The 12,955-nt window shown below is 48.2% G+C and overlaps 1 protein-coding gene across 1 annotated transcript in view; it reads right to left on the bottom strand.

Annotated features, from left to right (window-relative positions):
* RNF222 (ring finger protein 222) overlaps window positions 1-1,056 on the bottom strand; it is a 38,451-nt gene extending 37,395 nt beyond the window's left edge. Inside the window, exon 1 of the mRNA XM_086930647.1 lies at window positions 1,001-1,056. The gene's annotated coding sequence lies outside the window, so the exon portion shown is untranslated. The remainder of the gene's footprint in view (window positions 1-1,000) is intronic.
* Between the last annotated feature and the right edge of the window lie 11,899 nt (window positions 1,057-12,955).

Raw genomic sequence — 12,955 nt, 5'->3', positions numbered from 1 at the left:
CACAATGTAAAAAGGGAAATGAGGATTGGGGCGGATGGGGGCGTGTGGGGGCAGCACTGGTCTAATGGCAGTTTTACCAACACCGACGAGCGGTGGGTTTGGAGAGTGTGGGGTTGGAACAATGGAGATGCTGGCTTGGGGTTTGGGTGTAAACAAAAATCCACACCAAAAATAGACGATGTCGAGGTAAACAATGCAGGAGCTGGAGGTGAAAGGCAGTGAGCACAGCTCAGGGATTTCAGTGGGCAACCGTCGAGAGAAAGAGAGAGAGAGAGAGAGAGAGAGAGAGAGAGAGAGAGAGAGAGAGAGAGAGAGAGAGAGAGAACACGCACTAGCATGGAGGGCGGAAGGAAATACCCACAAAGTAGTTTACAGAATGTATGCGCTGGAAGGATACTTGTCCGTCAATCAAAATAAATTATGCTCCGGAGATGGCTATATACATGAAGAGGAAGGAAGGCCTTTGCATAAGACGCAATCAATGTAAGACTGATGAGAAGAACAACCAGTGGCAAGAGGTGGGCTTACCCAAAGCCCCCTGTTAAGTATTGGTATTGTCCAAGTTGGTGTTAGACATCAGACCGTGGCAGCATCTGAAATTATGCCACCCATCCTCTGTGTATGCACACACGGGGCATTGTGTAGATTGACATTGTTTTGGGCGTTAGGGATTCAGAGATTTTCACTTGTTGAAGTAGCAGCCAGATGTTCGTGTTAACTGACTAGCTTTAGCCTATTGTCTATCATGAAGTTATCTCTGCAGCTGTTCTCTTAAAGTGATGCCTTGTGCGCTTCACAGCATCATCCTAATCCCTGAGTTTGAGACTTTGATCAGGGCTAAGGTTCACTCTCCCTCTCATCCTTCAGAGATCGTTCAAATGAGTATCAATTTCATTGGGTGAGAACTATTGCCCTCCTCGTTAAGCGCTTAGATAACTATACCAAGAGCGCTATACATGGAAATAAATAAAGCAGCTGCCGCGTTAGCTGCAGGCCTCACCTGCCCTCTCCAGTGCGCCGCAGTGATGGGTGGATAAATCGTTCTATCTGAATCCCACAACCGCGGAGCACCTGCTGCGCGCGAGTCCGGTCAGAAGTGAACGCGCGTGCAGCCAGGCCATGGAAGCCACAGCTTTTATAACATTAGGGCGTGCGTATGATTGGCAGGCGCGCGCCTCATTGCATTATTGCACAATAAGACGAGTGACGCGAACAGAGAGCAACCCTCCCAAAAGTGAATGTCGTTCAACCGGTTTGAGAGTTTGGGGTTCCGCGCTGTCCTCCCGGACAGTGTTTATAGTGGGGTATTTGATGCAAGACGGACCCTCGTCCAGACGACAAACGCTCGACACCCCTTTTCTTTCAGGCTTCCATTGGAAGCCATGAATCATAGTCGGACGGTTTTGCAGTAGTCAATAGCCAGGTTAATCATCAATAAAGACTGTGCCTTCATCCATCCCAAAAATCTTGCTGAACAGGAGAAGCGTGTTATGCGCAGGGCTGTAATTCTCGGATGTTTAACGTAGGGCAGTATTTAATGGAGCACACTTGCTTCTTATAAAATCAAAGCAGTCACATGAGTTTATAAAAATATGGCGGCATCACCCGTGTATCAGACGACCAATGATACACCTCGTTGAATCACAGATGTTAAATGACTACTCTGATTGTTGCTGACATCCTATTTTTAAATTGAGTTAAAGGTTTCTTAGAAAACTTTTTAGATTATTTAAGTAGATTGGTTAAGAACTGCATGACAATGTCAGGGCTTGCTTCAAAACTAGTCAAACAAGCATTGGCATAGCCAATAGGTCTCACCTTTGGGACCTTCTAAGTTTAGCCATGCAGCAGGTTACCCCCTATTAGCATGCCCACACACTCCTCATTTTTGAATAATCGTACACTTTTTATTTAAAGTCGATATGAAAAGAGCTAAGATGCGTCGGAGATGAATGGGCAGCATGGCTGGAGTATGGGTGCCAAGGTGGGACGTGACAGGTGTAATGGTGACACCTGTGACTATTCACCTTGGCAGCATTATTATGATATATTGAGAGGGCGTCTGTATAAAAGGAGGGCATGCTGTATTAATGGTGTTGCAGCGTGAAAACAGGTTTGTTTTGTTTGCTGGTGCGGGGAGAGGACTAGGGCTACGTAGAGACTAACGTTAGTTGAATGTCAAGAATGCCTGCAGTGCACCTATTAACCTGAAAGCATGCATACCACAAGTTTATAAAAAATGTGATTATATGGCATTGTCCAGAGTGGCACATAGAATCACGCGAGTCTGAAGTATAAGTCTCAATCTATAAAGCACTCATTAAACCATACCTCAGGAGATTAATGCACTGACTGCAGGAAAATATTCACACCATTGCGATAGAGATTCCAGTCCCTGCAGTCTTTTGACCAAAAGAGTACATGAAATGAGTAATATTAAATTGAGCAGCTTTAACGCCTGCTGTTACAGCGGTTAGACACTAGAGCCGGATAAAAGAGCTATAATAAAGACCGTCTCGAGATGCTGTATTTTTGTCTTGTGCCCACCAGTCTCAGATGCTTGTTTCCAGTCCAGGGAGGATCTGGCCTGGCAGTTTGGTCTGGACTGTTCCCATTGGGCGCAGGGTCAAGACTGATTTGCATATTGCTGGGTCCAAACAGGGCCAGACTGGGGACTGAAAGTAGCCCTGGCAAATTTTGCCAGAGCAGCCCCATCCTGCCCATAGCGAGTGAGTGCAGCGAGCGAGCCCGACCACTACTAGGGGGCTTTGGGGGGGTTCTGCTCCCTAGAAAATATTGGAAAAAGACAGACCAAAATGGTGCATTTTACAGCATATTTTTTTATTACAAATGTAATTGTATTAACTTTTAAAGCACAGTAAATAGTAGATGATGACCTTAAAGAGCATCAGATTATCCAGTCATTATGCCTACAATTAAGGCAGGTCAGGTGCCTGCCTGGTTACGAGGAGTTTTAGTGGTAGACAGTGGCTGTCATGCCGAAAGTAAGTGTAAACGGGCCAGCACGCACCGGCCGCACGGCACACTGTCCCTGTGCACGCACAGTGCAGTAGCTGGGTGGACTGGTATGGTAACTGGGGCTGAATTTATTAGTGTGTGTGTGTGAGGCACACACACTACTAAATTCAACCCAACTACTGCACCACAGCACCTTTGTCCGTCTGTGCGGGTAAAAATACCACTGCCATTCGTAAGTGAGAAGTCACCTCACCAATGGCAGTTGTGCTTTTTCTCCGCAGAGCATAGGCAGGAGTGCACACTGCACTGTTCATAGCTGCCAAGGTTTCAGATTGCTATGTGTGACAATTTCATAAATTCAGTGTAATTAGGAGTGGCATTCAATGACTATGAGTGACACTTTCTTGCTAGCAAAAATCAAGAAATGAACATGAGGGAGACATATAAATATCAGAATGTGCACCTATTTGAGCAACCAGACTATCTAAGATCTTAAACTGCTGCACTAGTGCTGCTGGAAAATTCCATCTGAAAGTGGCTCTGCGTGAGACTGATTCCACCAAACAACACACCCACTGCTCTAGTGATCTCCAAAGGATAGAATATAAAAAAATGGCATGGTCTGAAAATACAGACAATTACAGCTTGTATGATAGCGGATATAGTTAGTGGAGAGCTGTAAAGCTATGCAGACCAATGGTTTGTCAAATTTCTAGGATTTCATTTCTGAAATGGACTGAAAAGTGCCCGGATGCATTTCAACTTCCAGCACAGTGCTATAAAAAGTTCACAAATAAATACAGTCAACAAAAGTGTATCATAATCGTTATGGGAAATATTAATTCTAAAACATTGCAGTGAGGCAGCGCAATACAAGAAGTTCAGGCAAAAAGCAAACAGCAACTGGTGGTGTTGTGGTTTGTGTTTACTCTGCTTATGCCTGACAGCTTCCCCAGTGACAGAGCCTTAGAGAGAACAGAATATGCCCATGGCACCTTGAAGAAGTGAAGGATTCAAAACTAATAATAAAAGCATAGACAGCCAATAACTAACACACACAAATGGAGAACGGCGCTGTCAGGAAACTGCAGGTAATTTATATACATGCCTTGCATGGGCACCCTCAGGACGCTTCAGTGCTCCAAGCCCCACACAGCTTTAGCATGTTCATTAGGCGGCTATGCCTATTTCTTGGTGGATTTCAAAGTAGCACTTAGGGATTCCCTCTCAGCCCTACAGGCCTGTATACTGCCCCACTTTCTCTTTTTTTAATTGTCCCACCTAGACTGCCCCTCCATCTGACCCAGCCTCAGCAGTGGAGCCCCCCACTTTACGACACCTCCAGCTTCTTTCATAGTCACACCCTGTTCACATCAGTCACTTACTTCTGGCTCTATCAGCCCTCATTACCGGCCCCACTCTCATTCAGAACAGCCTTACACGTGAGGATCAGGGCCGCGCTCTTAGGTAGATTATGGCTGCACTCCAAGCGGCTGCATGAGACCCCACAGATCGGTCTCTGGGGTGTGCGTTGAGGGGCCGAGGTGAGAAAGGGACAACATCATTGCATTTTAGCGTGCCTCAAGGACACAGAAAGCCGACAGAGGCTTTTCACGGTAACCGAAATGAGAGAAGTAAAAGGGTCATGGGGATCCAGAGGTGGTGCTGGGAACAGTAGGTGCAGTCCTGCCAGGTACCACGCATCAGGTGTTAGTCTAACGCATTTCAGGGTGGTGGTCAGTATCACCGCACTGAAATGCACACATTAGTCACACATTATAGTTGTCAGTTTCCGCGGCTGGTTGACTTGTGACGCAGACCAGTGAGTCCTGGGTTGACCACACTGGCCGGTGCGGTGTGTCAGGGAATTTTTAAATAATACAGCCTGTGGTCGGGCAGGCTGTATGTGTGGTTCAGTCAGTGATCAAAGTGGGGGGGAAACAAGTAGGAGAACTGGGGGGGAAGAATCGGAGGGCGGGAATAACCTGAGGCTTGGGTCAGTGGGTGGAGTCAGAGGTGTGGCAGAAAGAGCAAAATATCCCAATTTTTGGTATTTGTTTCCCATTTCACTGACAAGTTACAGCTTATTACATTCTTTAATTCAACCAATGGATACACATGTTTATTTAAGGTTTAATATGAGTTATTGACATTAAGATACATTCACAAAGTGGAATATGTTTCCAATTACAAAACATCCCAAATATGCTTAATAGTGGAAGCACATGCCATATGTCAACGAGCCATGGAGTTTCTGTCATCAGCACTTCTCCATTTTTCCACAACAGCAGTTCAAAAATGAATGGCAAATTATCCTAGTTTGCAAATGTTTTCCACATTATTGTGGTTCTGCCCTATTTTCCACATAATACATCATCTGGTACATACTACATCATCTGCTACATAATCTGAGGATTTTAACTAATAAAGTGTTTGTAGCAAGTTACTAAAAATGTGACTGCCATGAAGTGAAGGGCCCTTTGCAAAGGTTGATAGGTCACCTTTTTCACTGCTGCAGTTGTATGTTCAACTGGTACTAATAAGGAAAAATCTTTGCAGAGACTGTTAGCATGTGTAAAAATGTCAAAAGAATAAAATATCAGAAAATGTACAGTGCCATTAATACCAGTGTAGGGTGTCAGAGCACTTTGCATCACACATTACACAGAGAAAATCAATCATACATATGTAAATCACTGTATAAGAAATGTTACAAAAGACTAGGACTACAAGGTGTAGGAGTCACATGACAACCATACTGGTAGGCAGCATAGTTTAATAGTAATTGGTCTGAGGAAACACAAACGCAGAATTTATAAAGCAATACCTTGGTTGGGGGTTCTCTTTAATAATCCGAATTGATTTCTATCCAAATGAACCCTTTTTTGTAACATTAGGATAATCAAAGACTGCGGAAAAACCATAATGCTCTAATTTATACCTTGCAGTTTGCCTGCAACTCTTGGATACCATTAATAACTCACTGGTCTATGTTAGGATTTTCACCTATTAACTGTTAGTAACAATAGGTCTCTTTGACAAAAGCAGTAACCCACTGACCTATTTACATTATATGCACTTTGTGATCTGCATGGTACATTCTTAGTAGCAGGCACATTAACACTCTGTGCTTTCTTTCAATGAGTCAAAACTTCCACTAAACAAAACACCATCTCTCTGTACTAAGCACATTAATCACCGGAGTTATCATGACATTGTTGCTGAAAATTTCTGGAGGCCAGGCAGGAGGAAGCAAGTGCCTTTAAAAACATATTATACTTGCAAGCACAACACCCCCACTTAAAGTCAGCGCCCTGTGTGGTAGCACTGCCCTAGAGCCACCCTGCTCAAGGGTCCTGTGACCTCAGTGACATGTTCACTGTCACTCTAGGGTGTGCTGCTTCATAGGCCTGCCTGCCAGACTGGAGGTGAACTTCAGAATGAATTATGGTGGACAGGCCTTCAATTTTAACCACACTTTGCACTGCTAGGGTCCACCTGCTAGTGCTAAGACACCAGGGCTTTTAAGATCTTGTGGGGCCTTCTAAGGTCTTACATGTGAATGTGCTCCCTCAGGGTGAGGAGTCTGGTGGACTGGTCAATGAAGGCTGAACCTGGTTCCCCAGTTCCAAATTCAGCAACTCTGACCATAGTGCCACATCCTCTCCCCCACTGAACACCATACTGCCCCACTGAGAGAAACGTGCACTGCCTTCAACTACAACCCAATTGTGCCTGCTATAAACCCCTGTAAGTGACTCGATTCCAATTACGCCCTAGACAAAAGCAATATGCTGCCTAAAAAGAAATTAACAACATCCTGGAAAAAGCAAACACTCACAGGGAATGCAAGAAGTAAAGCATGTGAAATGTTACCAGGGACAACATGGTTACCCTAACGCTTTGACACTTATTATGCAAAAATCAGTGAGTGCCTTTGCCTGAAACATTAAGGACAGGACTACAGGGCCCGAAGGGTCCCGTTTCAATGTTCATTGCTTATTTCCTTACAAAATGTAAGCAATATGGTTTCAAAAGACCATATCCATAAACACAGAGCAGAGGTACACATTTTGTTTTCCAATTCACCCATTAAGCAGGTATTTCAGTACCTCCAGGAATGGTGCACTTTCCCACCCAGGAAAAACAATGTTGTTCAAAGCGAGACAAGAACACAAAAAAGCGCTTCACTGGCAAACACTGTAAAGTTGCTCTAATGTGTAGATAAACTCATTGTGGCCACTTTGCGACCCCCTCTATTTTGCTTGTTATTTATTTATTTTTCATATTTTGAATGTTTTATTTCTCTTGATCCCGAGGCTGCACTCTGAAATTGAAAAATGTCAGAAAAAGAGTATGTTTCCAGCAAAAGTGTTTTTCTTTTTTGGATCCATTTCACACGGGAAGAAATAAACGAGAGGAAAGAGAGGGTGGGAACCTTTTGTTGAAAACACGGTTTTCAGTGAATGAGTAGGAGCGAGACAGAAAGAGGGAATAAGAGGAAGAGAGAGGGGGCAGTTGACAGCGGCGGCAGGACAGGATAAGTGGGCACTGTCCTTTTCTTCTCTGGGCAAGAAGGAAAAGACAAGATACACACTACATTTGCCACCTGCCGTAATTTAATTGCTGGCAGAGCCATCAACCCGGGGGCGATGTTCAGCTACGCTCTCCCACTGCAATAGTGCGGCCACTCGCCTGCACCTTGCTCTGATGGTCCCGGTGGTCGAGGCTCTGTAGTACAGTGAGGTGGTCCGTGTAGGAAGGTGGATTCCTGACTATGGTTAACCCAGATTTTTGCCTAGTGTTTAGCTGGTTTTCGACTTAGTTGGCCTGGGATCCTGCTAATCACATACACAAGTCTGACCTCCTGCTGCTGGTAGTCCTTCCAGCGAGGGAGGCTTGGACAATAGGTTTCCTGCCTTGGGAGGTGCTAGCACCACCCCAGACAGGCTTTTGTGTATTGGGGCAGGGAGGGCTGAAAGAAATGAGACACTGCCTGGGGCACACAAGGTGTCCCATGCATAGTCCAGTTCAAACCGGTGCTGGACACTCAAGCCCCAGCTCTGGTGTGAAACTGGACAAAGGGAAAGGGGTGTAACCACCCCCTTCCCTGGTCCCACCCATAGGAGGGACCAAGCAGGTAATTCAGCCCCTAAATTTCGCATATAGGTAGGAGCTGAGTCCCAAGACTTTAGATTAATCCTGACTGACACTCTGAAACAAAACTCTGGACCTTCGACGATCTACTTTGCAAGAAGATAACTGAAGAATCTCCCTTGTGGTCAAGGAGTGACCAACCTGCACAAGCAGGCACCATCCAGCGATCAACGGCTTGCTTTATCGCCACCTCCCACCGGAGCCCGAGCATAGAGCCTGACAAGAACCAGACTTCCAGACATCCAATAGCCCGATCCACAGTCCCAGCAAAGATGAGACCCGTGGAGGCGACGAGAGACGTGGAACTGGCCATCTTGAAAAGTCTGCGACCTGCTAACTGTGCAGCCCCCAAGGCCTTCTGGAAGCTGTGCATTGGGGATTGAGATGCCCCAGCCCTGAGCAGCATCTGCACCAAAGATCAGCCCTGCACCCTCCACGAGTTCTGCGTGGAGCCCTTTTGCATTTTCCTGCTTGAAGCGTCTGCCCGGTCACTTGCCCGTTGGCTTGTTGCCATCTTGGCGACGGTCCTTTAAATTTACACCACTGGTCTTGTTTCTCCAGACTGGCCCTTGCTTCCCTCAAAAGAAGCAGCCCCTCAGACCTTGCTGGTCTGAGTAAGAAGCCTAGTTTGTATCCTGCGTGGGTTGCCTTTGCCATAGCTTGTTGACTCCAATCCTGAAGCCGACACCGCCGACAGTGAGAGCCTTTGTGAGACAGTCTGTGTCTGACTCCTGGTTGTCGTCATCGCCCTCTGGTCCACGTGGCTGCAGAGACAAGCTTCCCACCAGCACCTGATTGCTTTGCAACATCGCCTGGTTCCTTTCTGGTCACTGGCTAGTGACCCAGACTCTGTCCCCTCTGCTTTCAGGTCCTCTTCATCTTCGATCTACCCTTGGATCCACCCGGACACTTCTCTCCTGGCCGCCTGCAGCATCTTTTCTCCAGGCTCCATAGGATTTGACGACGAAATCCGACACACTTTGACACCTATGCACCCGCCTCCTGTGGGTGAGGTAATGCGAGTACTTCGGTGCTCCTGTGGGTATCAACTATCCAACTGTCTAGGTTTCAAGTAACTTTCACTGAGGCCAGTCAGAAGTACCCTAAAAGAACTAGTTTGTAACTTGTATGTTCCCATTCATTCTCTATGGTAACCTGCATGTGTGTTTAGACACTGCACACGCCTCCTGTGGGTCTCCTGCTTCCTAACACTTGGTAGCTCAGCGTAGCCCCAGCGATTCCCTAGGCCCTAGGCCTATTCACTTTCAGTGTAGTGGTCCTTATACCGCTATTCTAGTATATGGCTTAGCGTGCTCCTAGGGCCCTAATGTATTTTGTGCAACTTATTGTATTTTACTTGAATATCTTGTATTGTGCTTGTGCCTTTGACCTCATAAAGAGTTCAGAGGGTTTGTCTAGTAATAAATAACATATATATTTTATATATATCCTGTGTGGTGTCCTTTCATTTGGTATTAAAGGGGTTACATATGGTAAAACAGCTGGCTTCACATGCCCTCTTGAGTTTAGCCTAAGACTGTTTTGTCCATGCTACCCCTAGGATAGCTGGTCTATAAAGTTGACTTTACAACCATCACCATTAGGGTGATGGTTGTAAAGAGAAAGAGAGGAAAAAGAAAAGAAAAGACGAGAAAGAGAAGAAGGGAGAGTAAAGCATAGAGATGAAGAAAGAAGAGAGAATAGAGAATAGATAATAGAGAGTAAAGAATCTCCGGCAACACAAAGACGGTAAAAAGAAATTAAGGAGACAACACAAATGGAAATTGCTCTACCAAACCTTTCGAAGCTAAGTCCACATATCTATCCAATGATTTCCATACACCACTAGAAATAGAGGGAGAGAGATGGTTTTCTTCCACAGAGGTGTGAGCTCCAGTGAAAAGACAGACCCAAGCCCACCATGTATGATAAGATATGGATCCAAATGATTTCCACTCCGTAAGAATAATTTTTACCGCAATTGTTAACAACAAATCTAATAATTGCATATCTAAAGAATCCAGCGGCAATGGGAATAATGTAGCCCATGGACCCAACAAAATTAAAGGTAGCGAAAGCTGAAAGTGAATGTTAAAGATTAGCACAAGATGTTTATGAACCAATTCCCAAAAAGGTTGGAGTAAAGAGCATTCAAAAAACATATGCTGATGGGTACCAGCGACTAAGTTGCAACTCCAACAGAGGTCATTATCTTTAAGATTAAGAGAGTGCAGGCGGACCGTTGTCCAATGCAACAGATTAAGAGAAAAAAATGTAGACTGAATTAGAGAGGGGGTAATCTTATTACGAAGAGAAAGTCTCCCAATAAGTTGCCAAATTTCTGGAGAGATATGTTTGAAAAGATCATGGTCAAAATGATGTAGCCATTTTTGTTGTGTAACAGTAGTCAACAAAGGCGGTGTGGAAGATAGAAATTTGTAAAACTTAGAAGCCACATGACATGGTTTATACCACATAGATAAAAGAGAAACTGTATGGGAAACCGGATCAAAATGAACCTTAGCCACAGCAACTTTGATTTTAAAAAATGTATAAAAATCAAAATTAGTGAGAGAAAACTGCTGATCTAAAGAAGAAAAGGGTAATAGATCATGATTAGAATCATAAAGATGTTGAACAAGGGTGATACCCTTGTTATCCCAGTAGTCCACAAAAGTCGAATCAATATCAATCTTAATTCTAGGATTGTGCCACAAAGAGGACTATCTAGACTTATGAATTGGTTTAGATAGTTTCTTATCAATCGCTTTCACTGCAGCAATAGTATCCAAAATGATAGCACGAGAAAAGGAATAGACAATGGGGACGCAGTTAAAAAAGACGAGGGGGGGCGTGGCCAGGATGGCGACCTGAACAGACGCAGGTCTGCGTGGCTCCCTGCCCTAAATCCCCCATAGCCCACTTAACTGCTGCATTTTGCCTCCAACACGCCGGCAGACGGAGGATCTCACTGCTGAAAACTTCCCCGACGCAGCGGTGTAGTCAGCGAGGTCGCCTGCAGCCCTGGGACCGGCGAGCTCGCCTCTCCCGGGATTCCGCTGGTGGCTGGCGGGGAACGGCGCAGCAGGCGCGAAAATTGAAGCCCCGGCCTGGGCCTAACCGGACTGCCTGTCCGAACATCTCCTAGCAGACTGCCGTGCTGGGAAGCGCCTCGCCCGCCCGCCTTGCCCCTTGAAGTACGGAGGGTCCTGTGCTCGGACCTGGAGTGCCTGGCTCCTGGCAGCGGCCGGTGAGGACCACGGGACAGACGATAAGGGGGCCCAGCCCGTGCCGCGGACCCAGGTGATCGGCGAGGCGGCGAGCTCGCCGCTGGCGGCAAGTGGAGCGGCAGGCGAAGCTACAGTGCGGGATTGCCGGTGAGGGATCAGCGGAGAGGCAGCGGGGCCCGCCTTGGTCCCTGCTGGACGGCCCCGGGAGCGGAAGCCACCGGCGCCAAAATCGAGGCCCCGGCCTGGGCCTGAGCGGACCTGCAAGGTGAGCGCCGGGTGGCTGGCTGGCAAGAAGAGGGTCCCATAGGTGTGACACCCAGCGACCTGCACAGTAGGGGGCCGACAGCGCTGGCCTCGAGGGCCCGGTCGGGGCCTACGCACCGGCTGGGGCCGGCAGAAAACAGGAACCCACCTGCGCCATTTGGAGGAGTGCTCAGCCTTGGTGGCCGCTAGTGGGGGCTGTGAACGGGACTCCCAGGGACGGCGGTGAGGCGATAGAGAGACCCACGGCCCTGATCGCCGCTGGATCTGCCCGCGAGCGCACACCCTGACCAGCAGTCGGGCGGGAGGTAGCCATCGCCCAAATCGAGGGCCCGGTCGGGGCCTAGGCGGACCAGCAGACGGGGCGCCAGGTGGCTGGGGACGTCTGCACTTTCAGAGGGAGCGGAGTCCCCCGGAGGAGCCCTGAGCATTCCAGGCGGTGAGTGGGGGCACGACTAGCGTCGGACGGACTAGGCCGCGGCACCCGCGGACCCCCGGGGAGCACTCGCGGGATAACAGGGGCATTGGGCCATTGGCGAGTGGTGGTCTGTCGCACCCGGCGGCCCCCCAGAGACACTGCATATTCACCGAGCCCCCGCATCGCAGCGATCCCCCGGGGGGTAGTGACTGTCCTGCAGGACTAAAGCGGCCCCCAAGGACCACTTGGGATTGTGAACTAGTGACGGAGGTGGGGGAGTTGCGCAGAGCTGCTGGGGACGGCACTGCAAACAAGGTCGCAGACGGGGGCTCCGGACGCAGAGCGTGGACGGCTGGACGCCATAGGCCGGCAACGAAGTATAACCAGGGACTGCATTGAGACCTCCACCTGGCGGCCACGCACCATCTCCGGAACGGCAGCACCGGATCCCGCTTGGCCCACCGAGTGGCCTCACGACCGGCCGGAGCGTCATCCCGGAGACGTGACCGTAGAGGGAGAGCACGGCGAACCACGCCGACATGGCAAATGCCAACCGGAGGGGGGGCCGCTCTATCGCCGACCTGCTGGTGAAACAATCCCAGAAAGGGGACAAGGTCCAGACGGCGTCGTTGTCGCCCATACCCGCGTCCAGTAAGAGTGGGACCCAGGAGGAAGCCCCGGTCACAAGATCCTTCCTCGAGGCCCTCTTCGGATCGCTGAGAGAGGATTTCCAGGCTCTCAAGCAGGAGTTGGTGAGCGAACAGAAGGAACTACGCAGAGACATGGACGGCTTGGGAGAAAGGGTGGCCGCGATGGAGGACTCGAACCAGGTCCGCTGCGAGGAAATGGTGCATCTCCAGCAAGAAGTCCTGCGGCTCCGTGACCAGCAGATAGGTCTACAGGCACACAA

The sequence above is a fragment of the Lissotriton vulgaris genome, chromosome 7 (assembly GCF_964263255.1).
Source record: "Lissotriton vulgaris chromosome 7, aLisVul1.2, whole genome shotgun sequence".
Taxonomy (NCBI): Eukaryota; Metazoa; Chordata; class Amphibia; order Caudata; family Salamandridae; genus Lissotriton; species Lissotriton vulgaris.
Note: the sequence above shows the minus strand (reverse complement) of the source record. Positions and strands in the feature narration are given on the sequence as shown.